Below are 23,384 nucleotides of genomic sequence, written 5' to 3'. Positions count from 1 at the left end.
AAAGCACGGTGAGTCGTTGGGCGAGGAATCTGCCTTCATCGCACAAAGTCGCAGAAACCTGTTCCATTTCCCGCGTGGCGGTCGGCCCCACACAGCTGAGACTCCTGCAATGATGGAATGTGCGGGTACTCTCCTTCGAGGTGATCGACGGATCATAATCAAATACCTCACTGCTCGAATGGAAGTCTCTCTTGGAAGTGCTGACATACTTGTACACGAGTTTAGATGCTCACTTAGTGTGTGCCGCCTAACAGAAGATCATAAAGAGCAGCGTCCGCCCACCATTGGTTTGGCCCAAAGGAGGATACACTCGCAGGAAAGCAGTACATGGATAATGGCGAAGATACTGACGTTGGCTCCGACGTCGATCAGTAGAGTAGTACCATCTGGGCTTTCAGGCCCTCCCAGTAAGGACGTTGCATTGGATGGAGATTATGTCGAAAAATAGGGTTTTTGTAGCCAAAACAGTGAAGAATAATATGGGGTATTGGAATGCTGAATAAAACCAACCTGCATTCATAAAAGAAAATGTTGCATTACTTATAGAACGCCCCTCGTAAGTCAAAGTCAACAACATTGAGATCTGGTGACTGGTTGCAGGGGGAGGCGTCAATCCATCCTCGCGAGCACTAAACCAGTCCTGGATGATGTGGGTTGTGTGAACCATGGACCCCATGCGATACCATAGCTGCCACATAAATCCCCTAACCCCTGCCAAGTTTCACTATTGGGACGCAAACTCGGCTAGACTTTGGAAACACTGAAACAAGACTCATCCGACCAAATGGCATTCTATAGTTTCATAGCCCAGGTTTTAAGGCTACGGAACCTCGTTTTCCCGTTACCAGTATTTGCATCACCGGTAAGTGGTTTTGGAAACCCAGCTCGCGCTGCAGTTTCCTGCGTCTGGTGCTGGCAAGTTTCGCAAAAGCGACAATGAGTTCTGCAGTGACTTGCAGCTGTCGACCTGACATTTTTCGTCACAATCCTCTTGAATAACACTCCGTCACACACACTTTTGTATATGCTGTGACTTAGATGATGATTGAGACACTAACCACTTCGACTACCTTGGTTACGGACGCACCCATCATATGAGCACCACCAATTTTCCCACATTCGAATGCACTGCGCTCCGACGTAGTGCACTCAGGATTACACAAAATACTGTTCTAACCAAGACTGACACTTCCCACGTATTGAGGACATTGTATAGGTGTCGTTCGTGGTTATATACAACATCGCAACTTGCAGGCTTGGCTAGCGCCTGAATTTTTGTTCAGGCATGCATTTCTCGCGATGTGTCCATATTTTTATCCACCCAATGTATCTGCAGAGCTGGTACGCACTGAAATTTCCGTGCCGCAGTACCGCAGCATGCCGCTAGAGACGCGAAAATAAAATAGTGGAGGCTGTTGAGAAAATGAAGTACTGTGAATAATTAGTTTTCTGCATATGAAGGGGAGGAACGCTGAAACAGTCCATGCTGAGTTGGTCGAAGTGTACGGCAACGGTGCACTACCGTATGACAGTGCTTCGTTAACACAGGCAGTGCCCCTGTGGTAAACAAGTCTGGAAGGTGAACGATCTGGCAGACCAAGAACCAGGAACCGCGAGAGACTTGATGGCCCTGGTGCTCGAAAACCAGCCTATTACTACCAAGGCGGTAGCGAAAAAAAAAAATGAAAATCAATCATGTATCATTTGAGCTTCCGAAGCACGACTCACGCCCGGTCCTCACAGCTTTACTTCTGCCTGTATCTCGTCTCCTACCTTCCAAACTTTGCAGAGCTTCTGTAAAGTTTGGAAAGTAGGAGACGAGGTACTGGCAGAAGTAAAGCTGTGGGGACCGGGCGTGAGTCGTGCTTCGGAAGCTCAGATTGTAGAGCACTTGCCCGCGAAAGGCAAAGGTCCCGAGTTCAAGTCGCGGTCGGGCACACAGTTTTGATCTGCCAGGAAGTTTCATATCAGCGCACACTCCGCTGCAGAGTGAAAATCTCATTCTGGAATCATGCATCAGTTTCAGACATTCTGAACGTGTCAAAGGTCGCCGCCCGCTGGGTTCCACGACTTTTAACACTCATTCAAAAAGCGCGCCGAAACAGAGACAGTAGCGTACACGTCGTGTTTGTGCCAGGACAATTTTGAAGCCTTTTTTTATCCACCTTATTACCGTGACGACTGATGGGTTTATCATTAAGACCCCCGAAACCAAAGAGCAAAGGCAATGGTAGAAACATTTGGATTCCGCATCACCAAAGAAGACCAACATCATCAAACAATGTGTAGCGGAGTGTTTAGTGTCATCCTTGTCCGATCCGAACTTGTGCTCCATCACAAAAGACTTCATCGACGGGAGCTAAAAATCCAACTGGAGTGATTTATACAGTTGACTGAAAAAGGGTTCAGAAAACGGAACTATGAAAACGTCCTTTTTTTCCTCCTAATTTAGTAGCGTGATGAACAGTGCGGCGGTTGTTCAGTTTTATTAAAAGAGGAAATGTCACGAAACAACAGTGATAAGTATTTGCTCCGAATAGAACTCTGAATAAACGTTTCTCCATAGTCAATGTCGGTGTGTTTCCCGATGACTCGTCAGACATACCTTGTCTTAGGTAAGTGAAGAGCACTCTACAATACAAGGTGCATTCAAGTTCTAAGGCCTCCAATTTTTTTTCTCCGGACTGGAAAGAGAGAGAAACATGCGCATTGTTTTAAAATGAGGCCACGTTCATTGTCAATACGTCCCAGAGATGGCAGCACCGCACGGCAGATGGAATTTTACCGCCAGCGGCGTGAATGAGAACTGTTTTAAATACTTAAAATGGCGACGTTTTCCTTACTTGAACAGCGTGCAATCATTCGTTTTCCGAATTTGCGTGGTGTGAAACCAATTGAAATTCATCGACAGTTGAAGGAGACATGTGGTGATTGAGTTATGGATGTGTCGAAAGTGCGTTTGTGGGTGCGACAGTTTAATGAAGGCAGAACATCTTGTGACAACAAACCGAAACAACCTGGGGCTCGCACAAGCCGGTCTGATGACATGATCGAGAAAGTGGAGAGAATTGTTTTGGGGGATCGCCGAATGACTGTTGAACAGATCGCCTCCAGAGTTGGCATTTCTGTGGGTTCTGTGCACACAATCCTGCATGACGACCTGAAAATGCGAAAAGTGTCATTCAGGTGGGTGCCACGAATGCTGACGGACGACCACATTGCTGCCCGTGTGGCATGTTGTTAAGCAATGTTGACGCGCAACGACAGCATGAATGGGACTTTCTTTTCGTCGGTTGTGACAATGGATGAGACGTGGATGCCACTTTTCAATCCATAAACAAAGCGCCAGCCAGCTCAATGGGAGCACACAGATTCACCGCCACCAAAAAAATTTCGGGTAACCGCCAGTGCTGAAAAAATGATGGTGTCCATGTTCTGGGACAGCGAGGGCGTAATCCTTACCCACTGCGTTCCAAAGGGCACTACGGTAACAGGTGCATCCTACGAAAATGTTTTGAAGAACAAATTCCTTCCTGCACTGCAACAAAAACGTCCGGGAAGGGTTGTGCGTGTGCTGTTTCACCGAGACAACGCACCCGCACATCGAGCTAACGTTACGCAACAGTTTCTTCGTGATAACAACTTTGAAGTGATTCCTCATGCTCCCTACTCACCTGACCTGGCTCCCAGTGACTTTTGGCTTTTTCCAACAATGAAAGACACTCTGTGGCCGCACATTCACCAGCCGTGCTGCTATTGCCTCAGCGATTTTCCAGTGGTCAAAACAGACTCCTAAAGAAGCCTTCGCCGCTGCCATGGAATCATGGCGTCAGCGTTGTGAAAAATGTGTGCGTCTGCAGGGCGATTACGTCGAGAAGTAACGCCAGTTTCATCGATTTCGGGTGAGTAGTTAATTAGAAAAAAAATCGGAGGCCTTAGAACTTGAATGCACCTCGTACAACGAACAATTTTAAAGGTAAATGCTGTCCTTGCATTTCACTCTGGAGAAATATACTGGAATGCTTGTAGCAGCTGCGTAACTATAGAGTCAGTGGAGTTGATTGTACAGTATCCGATAACACTGTCATTCGAATCTCTAAATGACGGACGGCTTGTATTTTTTTAAAGGTCATTACTCTTCATTTTAGTGGATATCAGGCTTAAAGATTGCTCCTTATCAGCCAGTTACATAATTCTCATATGACAACGTATCACTGATACGAAGGTCATTTCATTTCTCCTAGCACGTTTTAAATTCATACATCAATAATCTATGCTTGCATAGCTAAATTGGTGTACGGTATTGGCATACGGCCGTGAATACTAGTACGCTCATCCCAGGAGGAAGTCTCTGCAGTTTCACAGATTAAATTATTATGGAGCGGCCATTGCATGCGTATGGTCGCATGTTCTCTCATTTAGCATCGACTCGTATGCCAAGTTTACTTTATTTTCGAGTTACCCATAGTGCTGTGACTTCAACAAGTGACCGTGGGCAAACAAAGCAAGTCCTGTAGGAGCGGCACGCCTCCTCAGCCCGCTAAAGTGAGCTCTGGGCGTTCCACTTGATCAGCCTTGCCTGTAGCAGCGGTTTGGTTTCTTCAGTTTCGACCTCCAGCGAAGTACGCAGACAAGGTTGTTTTCCAATATCGATACTCTTTTTTCCGAAATATCTGCTGGATTCTGAGTTGACTAACTTTACCTCAACGCTCGCTACACAAGATTCGCTCCAGTTGAGAAAGTTTGGTCGGGAATTCTGAATCTAACTTCTCTCATGACGACACGTATTTTAACGGCGAAGCGATACTTCGTTCTTTGTAAGCGATATTACAACCTTTTATGCTGTAGGAAATTATGAAAAGTCAAATTAAGAAGCCTGTATCACTCAGGACGAATATTTTCCCTTGCCAATCTCTCTGGCGATAATATTTTTCTCTTTTACTGAAAAAAAAGTACAACCAGTACGACAGAAAACATGCAGCGAACGGTCACAGTTTGCTTGTGTTTGTTACAAGACAGAAACGAAGATGGTGTGAGTGTACAATGAGTAATCCTTAATCTTATCCATCTGTTCTAGAGTACAACTGATTCCATTGCTTCGTAGCGAAATGCGTCTGCTTCATTCTCGGAATAGCGCAGAATGTACCACATCACGTATCGAAGATCGCTGCGGACGAATGATAAGACGATGAAACTACAGGCTACACCCGCCATTGTGACTGAATGGTCGACGTCACGCCACGGCAGCAGAGCAGATCTTGGGCTCCGCCCTTGCGGACGGAACCGCGCCAAGTGGCGAAACTGTCCCAGTAGAAGCAATACAGACGCAATACAGTTAAGACTGAAATATTTTGACGCTACCTGTTTTGTGTATTATAGAAATGATTCAGATGACAGAGAGAATATTAAATGGGTTCCACAAGCTTCAGTTTTTGATCCACTGCTGTTACTTATACAGAGAATGAATGAGAGCTACTTTGATTACATTCAATGTACTGTAACAACTTCGTACAACAACAAAAATCAAATCAAAATAGGACACCACCGTATTTCGCATTCTGATCAGTCCGTAACACGATACCATTTTTTTTCTGGGGCTCGAGACAGGTCAGCGTAATAGTAAGGATTGCAACATTTTGACGCCAGTCAGAAGTCCGTAATGGCTCGTAAGAAGTTATAACATAACCCTCTACAACTACTTCCTCTGCACGTTGGACAAATAGGGACGTAACGTAAGAGACCAAAAACTGTTGGTCAACTGGAGAAACATAATCGCCGAGTCTTTAGAAATGCACTGCAGAAGTAACAAGGACTGTCTAATATCTCCAACTGTTTACGTCTATTTTTGGCCGACCAGTATATAAGGTGATTCAATAAGAAAGAACAGATTTCAGTTGTTTATTACGCACCAACTATAAAAGATAGACACACAGTACGCTTGTCACTGTATCAAGGAATGTTCAAAGTTTAGAAATCGTTGCGCAGTTGTTTCTGGCAGCACGGCGACTACATCACAAGAGAAATGATTGTGTGTTGGAAGTTGCACTAAGTCAATCCACTACTCAAATGCAACGTGCATTCCACCGTCGATTCAGCAAGCCGCCGCCTCTGCACAAGCAGGTTCATGACTGGCAAACAAAATTTTTGGAAGGCGGTTGCATATGCGAAGGGAAGAGCACTGGTCTGCCATGCACGTCTGATGAAACTGTCGAGCGTATCCGAGACGCGATAACACGCAGCCCTCGCAAGTCCACAAGACAAGCCGGCCAGGAACTGCAACTTCCTCCAGCAATGGTGTAGCGTTTTCTAAAACGACGCCTTACAAGTTGCAGTTACTCCATCAATTTCGTTCCGGCGACTCTAACGGAAGATACGTATTTTGCTTTTCACGTCTCCAGGATATGGGAGAGGACACTTTCTCCGACAGACTCATCTTTTCGGAGGAATCGGCCTTTCACCTACCGGGTAAAGTGAACCGCCATAATCTAAGAATTTGTGGTTCACAAAATCGTGGCGTCGTCGAACTAGAAAGAGACTCACGAAACTGAATGTGTTTTGTGCCGTTTCTGTTCATAAAGTTTATGGACCTTTCTCTTTTGCGGTGGAAGCTGACACATGAATGTCATACACGGACATGCTGCCAAATTGGTTGTTTCCTCAATTTCACGAAGTTTCCAGTGATTTCATTTTTATGCGTGACTGCGCCCTGCCTCACTTTCATCTTGAGGTGCAGCGTTATCTTAACAATACGTACCATAACGTTTGATAGAGGTGGACAACAGGCTCTTGCTCATTGCTTTTGACCTCGCAGGTCACCAGACCTAATCAACGAAACCGTTTTTTGTGGGGTCACATAAAAGTCGGAGTCTTTCTCCTATCTATCGCAGATACGCACCAAGAGCTGGAAAAACTAACTGTTCAAGCTGTCGATTCAATAAATAGGGGCCTGTGGACTCGTGTGTGGAATGAAATGACCTACCGTTTCGACGTTTCTCGAGAAACGCGTGGTGCTCATGTTGAGTTTAAGGTACAGTGTCTGTGCGAACACCAAACTTTGAACCTTCCTCTGACCAGTGACAAGCGCAATGTTTTTCCATATTTCACTATTAGTCTGTAAGAAATAACTGACATCTGTTCTTTCTTTCTCAATCACTCTGTATTTAATTTCAAATGTATATAATCATTCTGATGAACATCAACAAAAGCAAAACGAGGATAATGGAATGTAGTCGATCAAATCAGGTGAGGATGAGAGAATTAGATTCGTTGTAAATGAGACAAAGTAGTAGATGAATTTTGCTATTTGGGGAGCAAAATAAAGGACGATGGTCGAAGCAGAGGGGATATAAAATGTAGACTGGCAATGGCAAGGTAAGCGTTTCTGAAGAGAAATTTGTTAACATCGATTATAGATTTAAGTGTCAGGAAGTTCTTTCTGAAAGTTTTTGTATAGAGTGTACATCTACATGGATACTCCGCAAATCACATTTAAGTGCCTGGCAGAGGGTTCATCGAACCAATTCTCTATTATTCCAATCTCGTATAGCGCGCGGAGAGAATGAACACCTGTATCTTTCCGTACCAGCTCTGATTTCCCTTATTTTATAGTGATGATCGTTCCTCCCTATGTAGGTCGGTGTCAACAAAATATTTTCGCATTCGGAGGAGAAAGATGGTGATTGGTATTTCGTAAGAAGATTCCGTCGCAACGAAAAACTCCTTTGTTCTTATGATTTCCAGCCCAAATCCCGTATCATTTCTGTGACACACTCTCCCACATTTCGCGACAATACAAAACGTGCTGCCTTTCTTTGATCTTTTTCGATGTACTCTGTCAGTCCTACCTGGTAAGGATCCCACACCGCGCAGCAGTATTCTAAAAGAGGACGGACAAGCGTAGTGTAGTAGGTCTGCTACATTTTCTAAGTGTCCTGCCAATAAACCATAGCCTTTGGTTAGCCTTCCCCACAACATTTTCTGTGCGTTCTTTCCAATTCAAGTTGTTCGTAATTCTAATACCTAGGTACTTAGTTGAATTTACGGCTTTTAGATTAGACTGATTTATCGTGTAACCGAAATTTAAAGAGTTCCTTTTAGTACTCATGTGGATGACCTCACACTTTTCGTTATTTAGGGTCAACTGCCACTTTTCGCACCATTCAGATATCTTTTCTAAATCGTTTTGCACTTTGTTTTGGTCTTCTGATGAATTTATTAGTCGATAAACAACAGCGTCATCTGTAAACAACCGAAGATGGCTGCTCAGATAGTCTCCGAAATCTTTTATATAGATAAGGAATTGCAAAGGGCATATAACACTACCTTGGGGAACGCTTGAAATCACTTCTGTTTTACTCGATGACTTTCCGCCAATTACTACGAACTGTGACCTCTCTGGCAGAAAATCGCAAATCCAGTCACATTACAGACGATATTCCATAAACACGCAATTTCACTACGAGCTGCTTGTGTAGTACAGTGTCAAAAGCCTTCCGGAAATCCAGGAATACGGAATTGATATGAAATCCCTTGTCAATAGCACTCAGCACTTCATGTGAATAAAGAGCTAGTTGTGTTGCACAGGACTGATGTTTTCTAAACCCGTGATGACTGTGTGTCAATAGATCGTTTCCTTCGAGGTAACCATGTATGGAAGTGAAACATGGACGATAAATAGTTTAGACAAGAAGAGAATAGAAACTTTAAAAATGTCGTGCTATGGAGAATGCTGAGGATTAGATTACGTAAGTAATGATGAAGTACTGAATAGAATGAGGGAGAAGACGAAGGTGTGGCACAACTTGACTAGAAGAAGGGATCGGTTGCTAGGACACGTTCTGAGGCATCAAGGGATCACCAATTTAGTATTCGGGGAAAGCGTGGAGGGTAAAAATCGTAGAGAGAGACCAAGGGATGAATACGCTAAGCAGATTCAGGAGGATGTAGATTGCAGTAGTTACTCAGAGATGAAGAACGCTGCACAGGATAGAGTAGCATGGAGAGCTGAATCAAACCAGTCTCTCGACTGAAGACCACAAAAGAACAACATCGTTCTACCTGCATAATGAGCTTCGTCATTTTATCTGTTTCCTATCGTTGCTTAACTGCTTCAAAATTCATAGACGTGTATTTCGTCTTTGGAATTATCATTTATTTGCAAAAAGTTAGTACACATCCATGAATAATGAACCTATTGCTCTTTTTCATAGTGAAATTAATTATTAAAGATATACAGTGTTCTGATAAATAACAATTATTTACACTTGTCTGTAGAACTAATTTTGACTCTGAATGAATGAAGAAAGTTTATTATTTTTCTCTGTACAAAAATTCACTGAAAAATGGAACTCGTGGTCTTTATATGGGACGGTAACATCAAACATAGAATGTAAATATCGATAACATTATAAATTTGACAGAATACGTGAACAAATAAGAACAGAAATTGCTGGAATTGTCATTCCCAGTCCGAGACAGGAAAGTCCATATACCTTACACTGTATTTTATTCACTAAGGCTTATGAAACTTTTCAGATGCATCGTCTTTTCGAAAGAGGTTCCCATGTAGAAGAATAAACTATTATTTCAAATCGTATGTATTCCAGAACGAATGCTGTTAGACGTATATAAATTAAATTAACTGAAATGAATAAAATAAAACACAATGAAATCAAGTGCATTGACACGAAAAGATATCAATGAAATTCTTTTAAAAATGGCAGCTACTCACAATGCCTGTTTGGAATATTGGTCTACTTTTAGTTTTCATTTGTTGCGATATGCTTTACGTCAACGGTTCAGCATTCATAAACAGATTTCATTTATGCATTTTCATGCCTTTACATTTTCAATGAGTACATTCATTTCACTGAATTTAATTCACTTTATGTGTATCTCTGTGGGAGAGTAAGCTACTGTAAAATAGATTGCCCCAGAGGTAACACTTCTACTTATCCACTCAAGGAAGAGCGACACTGAAACTTTTTAGTCAGTCTTGGAGGCGTGGTCGAATGGCCGAATTGGGTGAAGTGACTGCTTGAGATGAGCAGGAATCCAGGACTGGCATAAACCATCAGTTGGAAATGAATATTTATTGTCAGAAGTAATTTGTACAGAAAAAAAAGCTTCTTAGATACGTGAGTGGCTCGAAGACTTCTTTAGCAACAGTTGTGAGTTGTCCTGGAGGGAGTGTTCACCAGGCTAGAGTGTCGTCAGGATTGCCGCAAGGAAGTGTGACAGGACCGATCTTGATCTCTACATTAAAGTTATGCGTAAATAATCTGACGGATAGAGTGAGCAGCAATCTGTGACTCTTTGCTGAAATCGCCGCAGTGTAAGGAAAAGTGTAGTCATTGAGTGACTGTAGGAGGACACGGGATGATTTCGACGAACTTTGTTGTACTGAATGACAGCTTGCTCTAAATGCACAAAAAAAGGAGGTTAGTGCAGATGAGAAGGAAAAACGATCCTATAATGTTGGAATATAATATTAGTGATGTGATGCTCGACACTGTCACGCCGATTAAATGTCTGGGTAAACACGAAATAGCAATGCCTGTCTTATTACGAAGTACGATACAAGGAACATTGCACCATACTTCTTAGTAACACAGGCATTGCTATTTTGATTTTATTCGCAAATACCAGGCCCTCGACTATCGATAAATACGTCTTCCTTGGACGGGAATATATGTAACGTACGAGTGGATTGTGACATGGACGACATATGGAAGTCGGGGTCTCCCCGTGATTCGGGCACGGCTAGCCGAAGTGGGAAATCCACGTTCCAGTCCCGGTCTGGCAAAAATTTTCATTGTCAGCTGATGGTGGTTCATATTGCAGAGCGATATGAAATGGATGGCAGGAGAGAGGTCGACTTCGGTTAACTGGGGGAGTTTTAGGAAAGAATTATTGAACTATATGAATTAAAAATAGTCATAACCTCTGAACGGTTTGCGTCAGGATGTTCAAACTTCACAGGTGGTCGCGGGGCATGATGGGAATTAGTATGAACATGGTTTGGTTTAGCTCACTTTCATTTGGATGGGATCGTCAATAAGCAAAATTGACACATTTAGGGGACTGAGAATCTGTATTTAGCGATCGAGAAGTTTTTTCGTCTCAGTGGGTAACTGTGTGGTGTGCAGTGTCCAGTCCCGGAATAATCAGTGTAATATTCCTTGATGGAGCGGTACTACCGAACGGTATGTCAAGATTTTGGAAAATTATTTCATCCTCATTATACAAAGTGATCCTGATTTCGACAAGACATGGTTCATGCAAGACCGAGATCGACCTCATCAACGCAGGAGAACGATGTCCTGCAGGATCAATTTGGGAACTGCATTCTGGCTCTGGGGTACTCAGAGGCCACTGGCATGGGCCTCGAATGGTCGCCATATTCTTCGGATCTGAACACCTGCGACTCCTTTTTGCGGGGCTGTACTGAAGATCAGGTGTACAGCAATAATCTCAAAATCATTGCTCAGCTGAAAACAGCCATTCAGGAGGTCATCGACGTATCGATTTTCCGGCACTTCAGCAGAATTTCGCTATTCCTCTGCGCCACATCATCGCCAAGGATGGCAGGCATATCGAACACGTCACAACTCAAATCCGAATGTCTTTAGTGACATTTACAGGTCGAATAAAGGTCGTGTACGCAGTAGTTTGTAATTAATTTACGTTTTCATATAGTTCAATAACTTTCACCCTGTATGAAGGAGACCGCGTATAGAGCACTACTTATTTTTAAGTACTGCTCGGGTGTTCGGGATACTCATCAAATCGGATTAAAGGAAGACATCGAAGTAATTCAGAGGGTTGCTGCTAAATTTATTACAGGTACGTTCGATCAACAAGTATTACGGAGACGCTCAACTGGAAATCTTTGGACAGCATACGACGACCTTTTCGCGAAAGGCTATTGAGAGAATTTAGAGAACCGGCAGCCGCTAACTTACATTTCGCGTAAGGATCACTACAATTAAGAGAAATAATAGCTTGTACGGAGACACGGAGACACGTAGACGGTCGCTTTACGCTCGCTTCATTTGCGAATGAAACAGGATATATAATTAGTAGTGGAACAGGGTACCGTCAGCCATGCTTGCGGAACACAAGTGTAGAAGTAGGTAAAATAGTGACATGCTGTAATGGATTCCTTGAGGAGTAAAAGGGTAGAATGATCAAAATGACCTGCAAAATTATTTAGATAAGATACCTGTATGCTGCGAAAAGTGGCAACTGACCGTGAATAAAGAAAAGTGCGAATTTATTCACACGAGTACTAAAAGAAATCAGCTAAATTTCGATTACGCGATAAGTCACACAAATCTGAGGGCTGTACATTCAACTAAATACTTAGGGATTACAATTACAAATAACCTAAATTGGAACGATCACATAGATAATATTGTGGGTAGAGCAAACCAAAGACTGCGATTCATTGGCAGAACACTTAGAAGGTGCAACAGGTCTACTAAAGAGACTGCTTACACCACGTTTGTCCGCCCTGTTCTGGAGTAATGCTGTGCGGTGTGGCATCCGCATCAGGTGGGACTGACGGAAGACATCGAAAAAGTACAAAGAAGGGCAGCTCGTTTTGTATTAACGCGAAATAGGAGAGATTGTGACACAGACATGATATGTGAATCGGAGTGGCAATCATTAAAACAAAGGCGTTTTTCGTTGCGACGGGATCTTATGAAATTTCAATCACCAGTTTTCTCTTCCGATTACGAACACATTCCGTTGGCACCCACCTACATAGGGAGAAATGATCATCACGATAAAATAAGAGAAATCAGGGCTCGCACCGAAAAATTTAAGTGCTCGTTTTTCCCGCGTGCCGTTCGAGAGTGGAACGGTAGAGAGACAGCATGAAGGTGGTTCATTGAACCCTCTGCCAGGCACTTTATTGTGAATAGCGCAGTAATCACGTAGATGTAGACAACTGGTAATTGCGATGTTGGTGTGGCAAATAATTTTATATTATGACGGACTTTCGTCGCAGTCTATAGTCTGCCAAAGTGTTATGTATGCGACGTTTTGAGAGGGTTATTAGAGATAATGGAGCAGTAACAGTGGCAGAAAAAGCAGCATGCAGAATAGAAGGCGCAAGCAGAGCAGGAGGACAGGAGCAGCTGGCGGGCTGCAGGCGAGGGCGCTGCTGGTTAGCCCGCGACAGCGGGCGCTGCTATCGGGACAAAGCGATCTGCGAAGTGCCGACTCGTGACGGGCAGTTGCAGCGCCGCACCATAGCGCAAGCCGCGGAACGGGTTCCCGCTGCAGCCGCGGCACAAAAGCTGGCCTCTCCTCTCCGGGAGGCGAGCCGCTCTGAATCTCAAGACCGCAGCGGCGACAGAAAAGGCGGTCGTTCGTCTGCCGAACATCGGCGCGACGCGACGCCAGGCCGGGTTTCTGCAGAGGCGAACATCCGGCTGTAGGCTGTCGCAGGGGGGAACGTAGAAGGGCGGCGCAGACGTGCTCGCCACATGGCGCGGTCTTCTTACGTTAAGACACGGAAAATAGCTGTGTCTTCTGGGGGTCCTGCCTCTTGATCTGCTAGCAGGAGCAGTCACCTACTGGGTGAGCGAACCAACCCACAAAGTAAATGAAATGCTTGGGGGCTAATGATTCATGAATGATTGGCGGGAGATGCGATTTCTCTGGCACTGGAAGGTGAAGCTACTGCCGCTTCCAAAATGTCAGTTCACATCGAACCAACAGCTGCTCCTGTGCGTTTACAGGACATGATAAATAATCTGTATATTTATGTCGACTCCAAATTAAAGACCAACACATGAGCTACTGAGGACTCATTCGTGCACACGACGTTCTATTGGAATGCCGAGTTTATAGGTCTGATAGAAGGTAGGCAGCAGATTACGGGGGCTCCTATTCATGGGGAATTGTATGATGAGAAATTTGGCTCTTGAACATAATCGCTTCCATCCCGTAACAGACAGCGAAAATTATGAGCTGAGCAATTATTGAGTATTGCCGGCACGGTTGCTCAGCGTGTTCGGTCAGAGGCCTAGTTGCCCTCTGTAATAAAAAAAAACTGAGTTAATGGATCAACAACGAACTGAAACGGGTGTCTTTCGACGTCCGCCCAGAGCAGATACAACGAATGAAAACGAACAAAATGAGAAAGCCGGCACGGTAGCTCAGCATGTTCGGTCAGAGGGTTACGTGCCCTCTGTAATAAAAAAAACTGAGTCAATCGATCAACAACGAACATAAATGGATGTCTTACGACGTCCGCCCCGAGCAGTTGCGACGAACAAAAGCGAACAAAATGAGATTAAAAAAAAAGTACCGATGGAAGAAGGCTTCGACTTGCAATGAAGAGAGGGAACGGTTCGATACGAGGATAACAACCAACCGAATGAAGAGGAATGGCTTAACTTACGATCCGAAGGCGAGTTACCAGATCCGAAGTCCAGTTTGAGCCGGCCGAAGTGGCCGTACGGTTCTAGGCGCTGCAGTCTGGAACCGCGACACCGCTACGGTCGCAGGTTCGAATCATGCCTCGGGTATGGATGTGTGTGATGTCCTTAGGTTAGTTAGGTTTATCTAGTTCTAAGTTCTAGGGGCCTAATGACCTCAGAAGTTGAGTTCCATAGTGCTCAGAGCCATTTGAACCATTTTGAAGTTCAGTTTGAAAGGGAGACTGTCTCCAGTACTATCTTATCACACAGCCGGTGAAATAGTAAATACGCTTTACGTCGCAAACTTGCTTTCCGATCCGCAATTATTCTGTAACTATCGCGTGAGGGTAAACAAAATACCAAGAAGATGCAACATTTAGTCTTTTCCATCCACTTCTGAAGCGCTGCTGCGCGATATGGGATCGTCACATAACAGGATTGACGGAAGACATCGAAAAAGTTCATAGAAAGGCAACTCATTGTGTGCTATCGTGAAACAGGTGAGACAGCGTCACAGATAAGATGCGCGAGTTGCGGTGGCAATCATTAAGACAAATTTGTTGCGGCGAGATTTTTTCCACCAACTTCCTCCTACGAAAGCCGAAACATTTCGTTGATTCCCACCTACATGGGGAGGAAAGACCACCGTTATCTAATAAATCCGCTCTCGCACGGAAAGATTCAGGCGTTCTTTTTTTCTACGTACTTCTTGAGATTGGAACGATAAAGAAATAGTGTGAAACTATTTCATGAACCCTCTCAACGCACTTAAGCGTGAACTGCAGAGCAGTCATGTAGATTGGTACAACGTAAGAACTGCTGTATTGACTTGCGCCTCAGAATCATTTTACTAATGGGATTTACCAACAATCACATGCTACTATTGGTCAGTAAACTATAGCACTGACAAGTCAGTCTCCGGATATTATTCTGTTGTACACAGATTTTTTATTATGCTATGGGTAACCCCCGAGTACCTAAAATTTAAAAGAAAACGCATAATGCTGTCATTGCGTAAGATAATATAATTTTCACTACAAGTGTGATTCTTAGTTGGCAGGTACATCTTGTTCCATATTTCCAACACAAGAGAGCTCTCGTCTGCCTTTCATTAGCGAAGAATCCAAAGGATTCACGGGGGTCGTTCACGGACCACGTGTTATCAGGCCATAAACACAACACAAAGAAGCTTGACTATATGGCTAATCATTCACCAGCGTTATTTCGAGAAGCATAACGGCCGCGGAAGATCCCCTACCATTTAACGCACTGAGTTGCAACAGTTATTGTGTGCAGCGTACACAGCTACTGGTTGTCGTATTCCACAGAGTAGTCTGCGTGACTACTCAACGTCCATCTACAAGATTTAATGCATATAGTTCATTAACGAGAAATCTTGTCCACAAACTATCCTGATTCGTCAAAGAACTGCGCGAAGTTGTGAAATTGCTGCCAATTTCAAAATCTGTTCTTGAAGAATTCCTAGTTTTTCTTTAGTTAATCGAGTTTTGTTGAGAGACGCTATTCAGAAAACAGATACACACATTGTATCTACATTCTCTTTAAGTATACCAAATATTGTAGTCTTTCCATAGCTATGCGCTGCAGGTTATTCATCGCAGTACCGTTCCTGTCATTACCAGACCTTGATCGCGTCTCCATTTAGCGTGGAACTAACAACAGTTACAGGACTCATGAAACAAGAGTCAATAATACGGAAGTAACAATATACGTAAATCTGAGAACATAATAAAAAAAACGACGTATTCAAGACGCCGTCGCCGTTCCCGGTCGAAGAGGTTGTCTGCTCCCATTTTTTATAGAAGAAAAATGGGAATGTCTTTATGATTGGTCTAAGTACAGCTATATGCTGCATACCACAGTATTTACCCGCTCGCTCTCTCTTTCACTCCCTCTCTCCCCTTCTGCAAGGAGAATGTTTGTATATCCAAAGTTACTTAATAATTAACAGAACATACTAATTACAAGCACTAAACGTAGCGCAGAAAACAGTTGATAGCCATCAGATGTCTACAAACAAGTCTTAGTCTCAATGGCTGCATGACTGGCGGAGGTAGTATGACATGGTTTATCTCGACAGGCCTTACTGCAAAACTACGGGAAGGAGATAATCGTAAATACTTAACAGCAGAAGGCGTATCACTGAAGAATAAAAGATTAGATTAATTATAGCAGATATATTGTCGCCTAAAGTGTCGCAGAGACACTAGAAAGACGCGATAGAAAGGGAAATTCTGAACGACAGGTATACTATCAAAATAACTAGAGGAGCTACGGATCAACATTTTGCTCTTCAGTTTATCTATAACGTAAATGTTTACAACCATAACAGGAGGGGGCATTCAGTGAAACAAAATTTCTTTCATTAACAATAACCACTTACCGTCGAAACAAAGAATTGAGAACCATATGTTTTCTGGTGTTCGGTTCGGTAAAAAACCTACGTCAGCGTCCGATCCTGACAGTTTCTGTACTTCCTGCAAAAATATGCCGCAATTTCTTTATTTTACAGTTTATAACAATGGTTTAAGAATTGACCAAGTAAGTAATGTCTGAAGTCGATCTGCCATTAATTTTAGTAAAGTTAGTGCTATTCGGAATACTAGACTTCTTTAAAATCTATCAAAACAGATTTAATAAATACGGAAATTGAGGTATCTTTACTCGAAGGGTCGAAGGGGCAAAGGGGGGCACAAACGGAATACTAATTCTGCCTGGGCAAGGGATTGAAAAAATATGTCGTCCTTGGTAGGAACATACAGTCATATGCCTCTAGAGACGTAGAGGAAGCAACGAAAAAAATAAATTAGGGCCAGCGCGTGAACATTATGGTCTTTTCGCAAATAAAACAATGCTCCACATCACTTGGTTTTTTGTGGCATGTGGGAAAGCACCATCTCGCGGTGAGGTGGGGGGGGGGGGGCGCAGTACGTAGGAAAATCAGTTTCGTGACAGCAAACCCTCGGCACTTCTTTGTTATTTAATTCGATTAAGTAGCTGCGTGGCGTTTCATCTGTATACCAAACTTCTTTCAGCGATCATAAAATATTTTCGATCTCGAAAAAATTAAAAAAAAAAAAAAAGGCTCCACGGACGCATGCAAGGGCGTAAAAAAATGTCGAAAACACACCATTCCTATACTTGAAAGAATAAAACGAGTTTGGTGAGCTAAACACCTGATACAACTGTTTTTATTCACACATTAGTTAATTATTACTTCAGTTTGAGACAAATTCCTGTGATCGCCACTTCTGGTACACACAACAATCAGTCAGTCACAAGAAACGGCAAAAAATTTTTAGTGGTCGTTTGAGAGATTTTTGGTACGCAAACAAAAAGTCGACGCCCGACGCAAATGTAGGGTAATATTGGAAATACTGTCTGAAATTAGGCCGACAACGTTCGAAATGCTTTATGCACCGTAAATAAAAATTTGCTTTTGTTTACCGCTGAACTGACCTTTATTCTCGTTGTGGTGTCCAACAGTCAACGTCACTCGTGATCCCCACTCAACACCAGAACTGTTAACACGATGCCACACACAGACGTCGGCACTCGGCTTGTCACGCACTCTGGCAGCAGAACACTGACGGCGCCACCTACCTCGAGGGCTATACCGCCGTACGTGCCGCCACCCCGCGCCGCATGCCGCTCGTTGCCCGCTGCTGCCGCCCGCTCGCTGTTGGCTGCCTCGGCCGCCGCTGGTCGACTGGACTGGACGCCTGGATGCGCCAACCAGTGGCGCCCCTGCGCCACCGCTGCCCGCGCAGACTGTGACGTCACGGCAGAAGTCGCGGTCCGCTATCTGCTCAGCCGTGCCACTGCCGCCGACTGCACCGGGGTTCGAGCACGACTACTCTCAGGCGAGAGAAACCGCTTACGTACTTGCAGGTGTGCTGTGTCCTTTCTCCTCAAACGGACCCCTGAAAGCAGAATCAGACACATTACTGGATAACTTCAAATGTGAAAATTACGGAATAGACTTGACGGTCGCAGTTGTGATTATCAACTGTATTGAACTTTTTCACTAAGAGTTTCAGATTATTATAGCCACATAATCAGTTGAATTTTATGTCAAATAGTAACGAATGGAACTTACTTGAGGAAATAATGCAATCAACCACTCTTTACACACTGAAATGCCAAAGAACCCGATGAAGGCGTGCGTATTCAAATACAGAAAAATATGGCTCTGAGCACTATGGGACTTAACATCTGAGGTCATCAGTCCCCTAGAACTTAGAACTACGTAATCCTAACTAACCTATGGACATCACACACATACATGCCCGAGGCAGGATTCGAACCTGCGACCGTAGCAGTCGCGCTGCTCCGGACTGAAGCGAGTAGAACCGCTCGGTCACCGCGGCCGGCTTCAAATACAGAGAGAAGTAAACAGGCACAATACGACACTGCCGTCGGCAACGCCTACATAAGACCGCAGGTGTCTTGGCGCAGTTGTTAGAACGGTTACTGCTGCTGCAATGGCAAATTATCAAGATTTAATTGAATTTGAACGTGATGTTATAGTCGGCGAACGAGCGATGGGACACAGCATCTCCGAGGTAGCGGTGAAGTGGGGATTTTCCCGTACGACCATTCCACCAGTGTACCGTGAATATTAGGAACCGGATAAAACATCTAATTCCCGACGTCGCTGCGACCAGAAAAAAGATCCTAAGAGAACGGGACCAAACGACGACTGAAGAGAATCGTTCAACGTGACAGATGTGCAACCCGTCCGCAAATTGCTGCAGATTTCAATGCTGGGCCATCGACAAGTGTCAGCGTGCGAAACATTCAATAAAACGTCATCGAAACGGGCTTTCAGAGGCGAAAGTCCGCTCATGTACCCTTGATGACTGCACGACACAAAGTTTTACGCTTCCCTTCGGTCCGTCAACATGTTGCCTGGTGGACGAATCTCATTTCAAATTGTATCGTGCGCGGCGGGTATGGCGATAACCTCATGAATCCATGGATCCTGCATGTGATCAGGGGACTGTTCAAGCTGGTGGAGGCTCTGTAATTGTGCGGGGCGTGTGCAGTTAGAGAGATATGGGACTCCGGATACTCTAGATACGACTCTGACAGATGACACGTACGTAAGCATCCTGTCTGATCACCTGCATTCATTCATGCCCATTGTGCATTCCGACGGACTTGCGCAATTCCAGCAGGACAATGCGACACCACTTACGTCCAGGATTGCTGCAGAGTGACTCCAGGAGCACTCTTTTGAGTTTAAACACTTCCGTTACCACCAAACTCTCCAGGCATGAGCATTATTGAGCATACGTGCTGTTCATGAGATATCTCCACCCCCTTTTACTCTTACTGATTTATGGACAGCCCTGCAGGATTCATGGTGTCAATCCCTTCCAGCATTATTTCAGACATTAGTCGAGCTCATGTCACGTCTTTTTGTGGCACTTCTGCTTCCTCGCGGGGATCCTAGGCAGGTTACCAACTTCCTTGAGCCTTCAGTGTATAATCAGTGTATAATGTATACACGCATACTGAAGGGACGAATGAAAATTTTACCATCCCAGGGTTCTAATCGGGTCCCCGTGCTCACTAGGCAGATGCGGAAACCACTACGCTATCCTGTCACAGTAACAATTGCGCAAAGCCACTATGCTTGGTGCCGTAGTGGTTGGTGCACTGTCTAATGGGCAGGAATCCCGGGTTCGAATCCCGGCCTTGGTACATATTTTCATTCACGATTTCAGTCTGCATGCATGCATCATAGACCATAGATGACCATAGACGTTTGCGACCTGAAAAGGTCTCTGGTTTCATTTAGTTTTATTTACTCTTCATAGAGCTTTACTAGGTGGACCCTGTGGTATAAAAGGAGGCGGGGAATTTTGTGTTGCCAGCAGAGAAGCAGTATCAACAGAATGAGACAGTTCAGGAGAACTCAGTGATTTCGAACTTTTTTTTTAATTTAATCGTATGGCTAGGCCCACCCGTCGGGCAGGCCGTTCGCCGGGTGCTCGTCTTTCAATTTGACGCCACTTCGGCGACTTGCAGTCGATGAGGATGATGATGAGGACAGCACAATACCCAGTCCCTGGGCAGAGAAAATTCCCCGACCCAGCCGGGAGTCGAACGTGGTATAGTCATTAGATGGAACCTTAGTAACAAGTCGACTGTTGGCGACGTGACTGTGAGGTGGAAACGTGAAGGATCAATCACAACTAAACCAGCACCAGATGATCTCGTGTTCTGACGCACAATGTCCAGCGTGCACTATGGAGGGTGGTTGTAAAAACCTGTCACCAACTCCGTAGCAACTATGATTGTGTGTAGGTAGTTAAAATAATGGTGTAAAACGGTCAAGCGGCTCCTCATAAGCCACACGTTTATGTAGCCAGTACTAAGCGACGCTTGAGGTGGAGTAACGAGCGGCACTACTGGACGGTGGATGACGAAACGAGTGATCAATCATGCTACACGCAATGGCAACCTGATGGAAGGATTTTGGTTTGGCGAATGCCTGGAGACTCTTACCTGCCTTCATGTGTAGTGCCAACACTGAAATATACAGAGGAGTTGGTCTTACGGTATGGACGTGTTCCTCATGGTTAGGGTGTGGTACCCTTCTTGCGCCTAAGAAAACGCTAATTGTGGAAGGATATGAACACTTTTTACAGCAATGTGTACTACACACAGTAGAGGAGCAGTTGTAGGACGTTGATTGCATATGGACGTGTTCCTCATGGTTAGGGTGTGGTACCCTTCTTGCGCCTAAGAAAACGCTAATTGTGGAAGGATATGAACACTTTTTACAGCAACGTGTACTACACACAGTAGAGGAGCAGTTGTGGGACGTTGATCGCATCAGCACGACAATGTACCGTGTCATAAACCAGCATCTGTAAAGTAATGGTTTGCGGACAATATTATTCCTGAAATGGACCTGCCCATCGAGCGACCTAGATGTCACCGATGATGGTGCCACTAAAGCGGAGTTAACTAAATACAGTTTTCAGTTGTTCCTTCGCGAAAGAAGATGAAGTACATATCACAGAATTCGAAACCAGAACAGCTGTTAGAATGAGTGACATAAAAGTAGATATCTTAGGTGTTGCGAAACAACTCAGATCACTTAAGAAAGGCAAGTCTTCCGGTCCAGATGGTATACTAGTCAGGTTCCTTTCAGACTATGCAGGCACAATGGCGCCTTTCTTAGCAATCATATACAACTGCTCACTTGACGAAAGGTCTGTTCCTATAGACTGGAAAGTAGCACAGGTCACACCAATATTCAAGACAGGAAATAGGAGTCAACCATTGAATTACAGACCCGTCTCACTGACCTCAATTTGCAGTAGGATTTTGGAGAGTGTACTGTACTCGAACATTATGAATCACCTTGAAGAAAGTGACTTATTGATACATAACCAACACGAATTCAGAAAATATCGTTCTTGTGCAACACAGCTAACTCTTTATTCCCACCGAGCGAGGTGGCGCAGTGGCTAGCTCACTGGACTCACATTCGGGAGGACGACAGTTCAATCCCGTGTCCGGCCACCCTCATTTAGGTTTACCGTGATTTCCCTAAATCGCTCCAGACAAATGCCGGGATGGTTCCTTCGAAAAGGGCACGGCCGACTTCCTTCCCCGTCCTTTCCTAATCCGATGAGACCGATGACCTCGCTGTCTGGTCTTCTCCCCCAAAACAACCCAACACTTTATTCCCATGAAGTAATGAGTGCTGTCGACAAGGGATCTTAGATCGATTCTATATTACTAGATTTACAGAAGGCTTTTCATACCGTTCCTCACAAGCGACTATTAATCAAATTGCGTACATATGAAGTATCGTCTCAGTTGTGTGACTGGATTCGTGGTTTCCTCTTCACAAAGGTCACAGTTCATAGTGATAGACGGTAAATCATACAGTAGAACACAAGTGATATGTAGCGTTCCGCAAGGTAGTGTCATAGGCCTTCTGCTGTTCCTGATTTACATAAATAATCGGAGTGGCCGAGCGGTTCTAGGCGCTTCAGTCTGGAACCGCGAGACCGCTACGGTCGCAGATTCGAATCCTGCCTCGGGCATGGATGTGTGTGATGTCCTTAGGTTAGTAAGGCTTATGTAGTTCTAAGTTCTAGGAGACTGATGACCTCAGATGTTAAGTCCCATAGTGCTCAGAGCCATTTGAACCATAAATGATCTAGGTGATAATTTGAGCAGCCCCCTTAGATTGTTTGCAGATGACGCCGTAATTTGACGTCTAGTAAAATCATCAGATGATCAATTCCAATTACAAAATGATCTAGAGAGAATTTCTGTATGGTAAGAAAAGTGGCAATTGTCACTAAACAAAGAAAAATGTGAGGTCATCCACATGGGTACTAAAGGAAATCCAATAAATTTTGGGTACACGATAAATCGCACAAATCTAAAGGCTGTCAATTCGACTAAATACCTAGGAATTACAATTACGAGCAACTTAAATTGGAAAGACACGTAGATAATATTGTGGGGAAGGCGAAACAAAGACTGCGCTTTATTGGCAGAAAGCTTTGGAGATACCACAAACCCACTAAAGAGACAGCCTACATTACACTTTTCCGTCCTCTGCTGGAATATTGCTGCGCGGTGTGAAATACTTACCGGGTAGGATTGACGGAGGACATCGAAAAAGTGCAAAGAAGGGCAGCCCGTTCCGTGCCATCGCCAAAAAGGGATGAAAGTGTCACTGATATGATACACGAGTTGGGTTGGCAGTCACTGAAACAAAGGCGGTTTTCTTTGCGGCGAGATCTATTTACGAAATTTCAATCACCAACTTTCTCTTCCGAATGCGAAAATATTTTGTTTACTCCCACCTACGTAAGGAGAAATGATCATAATAATAATATAAGAGAAATCAGAGTTCGAACGGAAAGATCTAGTTGTTCCTTTTTCAAA

At 44.2% G+C, this 23,384-nt stretch overlaps 1 protein-coding gene across 1 annotated transcript in view; it reads right to left on the bottom strand.

Moving 5' to 3' along the window:
* Window positions 1–18,123, bottom strand: part of LOC124606522 (amphoterin-induced protein 3-like) — a 149,343-nt gene extending 131,220 nt beyond the window's left edge. The window contains exon 1 of the mRNA XM_047138510.1: window positions 18,060–18,123. The gene's annotated coding sequence lies outside the window, so the exon portion shown is untranslated. The remainder of the gene's footprint in view (window positions 1–18,059) is intronic.
* Window positions 18,124–23,384: the final 5,261 nt, after the last annotated feature.

Source organism: Schistocerca americana, chromosome 1 (assembly GCF_021461395.2).
Source record: "Schistocerca americana isolate TAMUIC-IGC-003095 chromosome 1, iqSchAmer2.1, whole genome shotgun sequence".
Taxonomy (NCBI): Eukaryota; Metazoa; Arthropoda; class Insecta; order Orthoptera; family Acrididae; genus Schistocerca; species Schistocerca americana.
The sequence above is the reverse complement of the archived record's forward strand: the minus strand, read 5'-3'. Positions and strand labels throughout refer to the sequence as shown.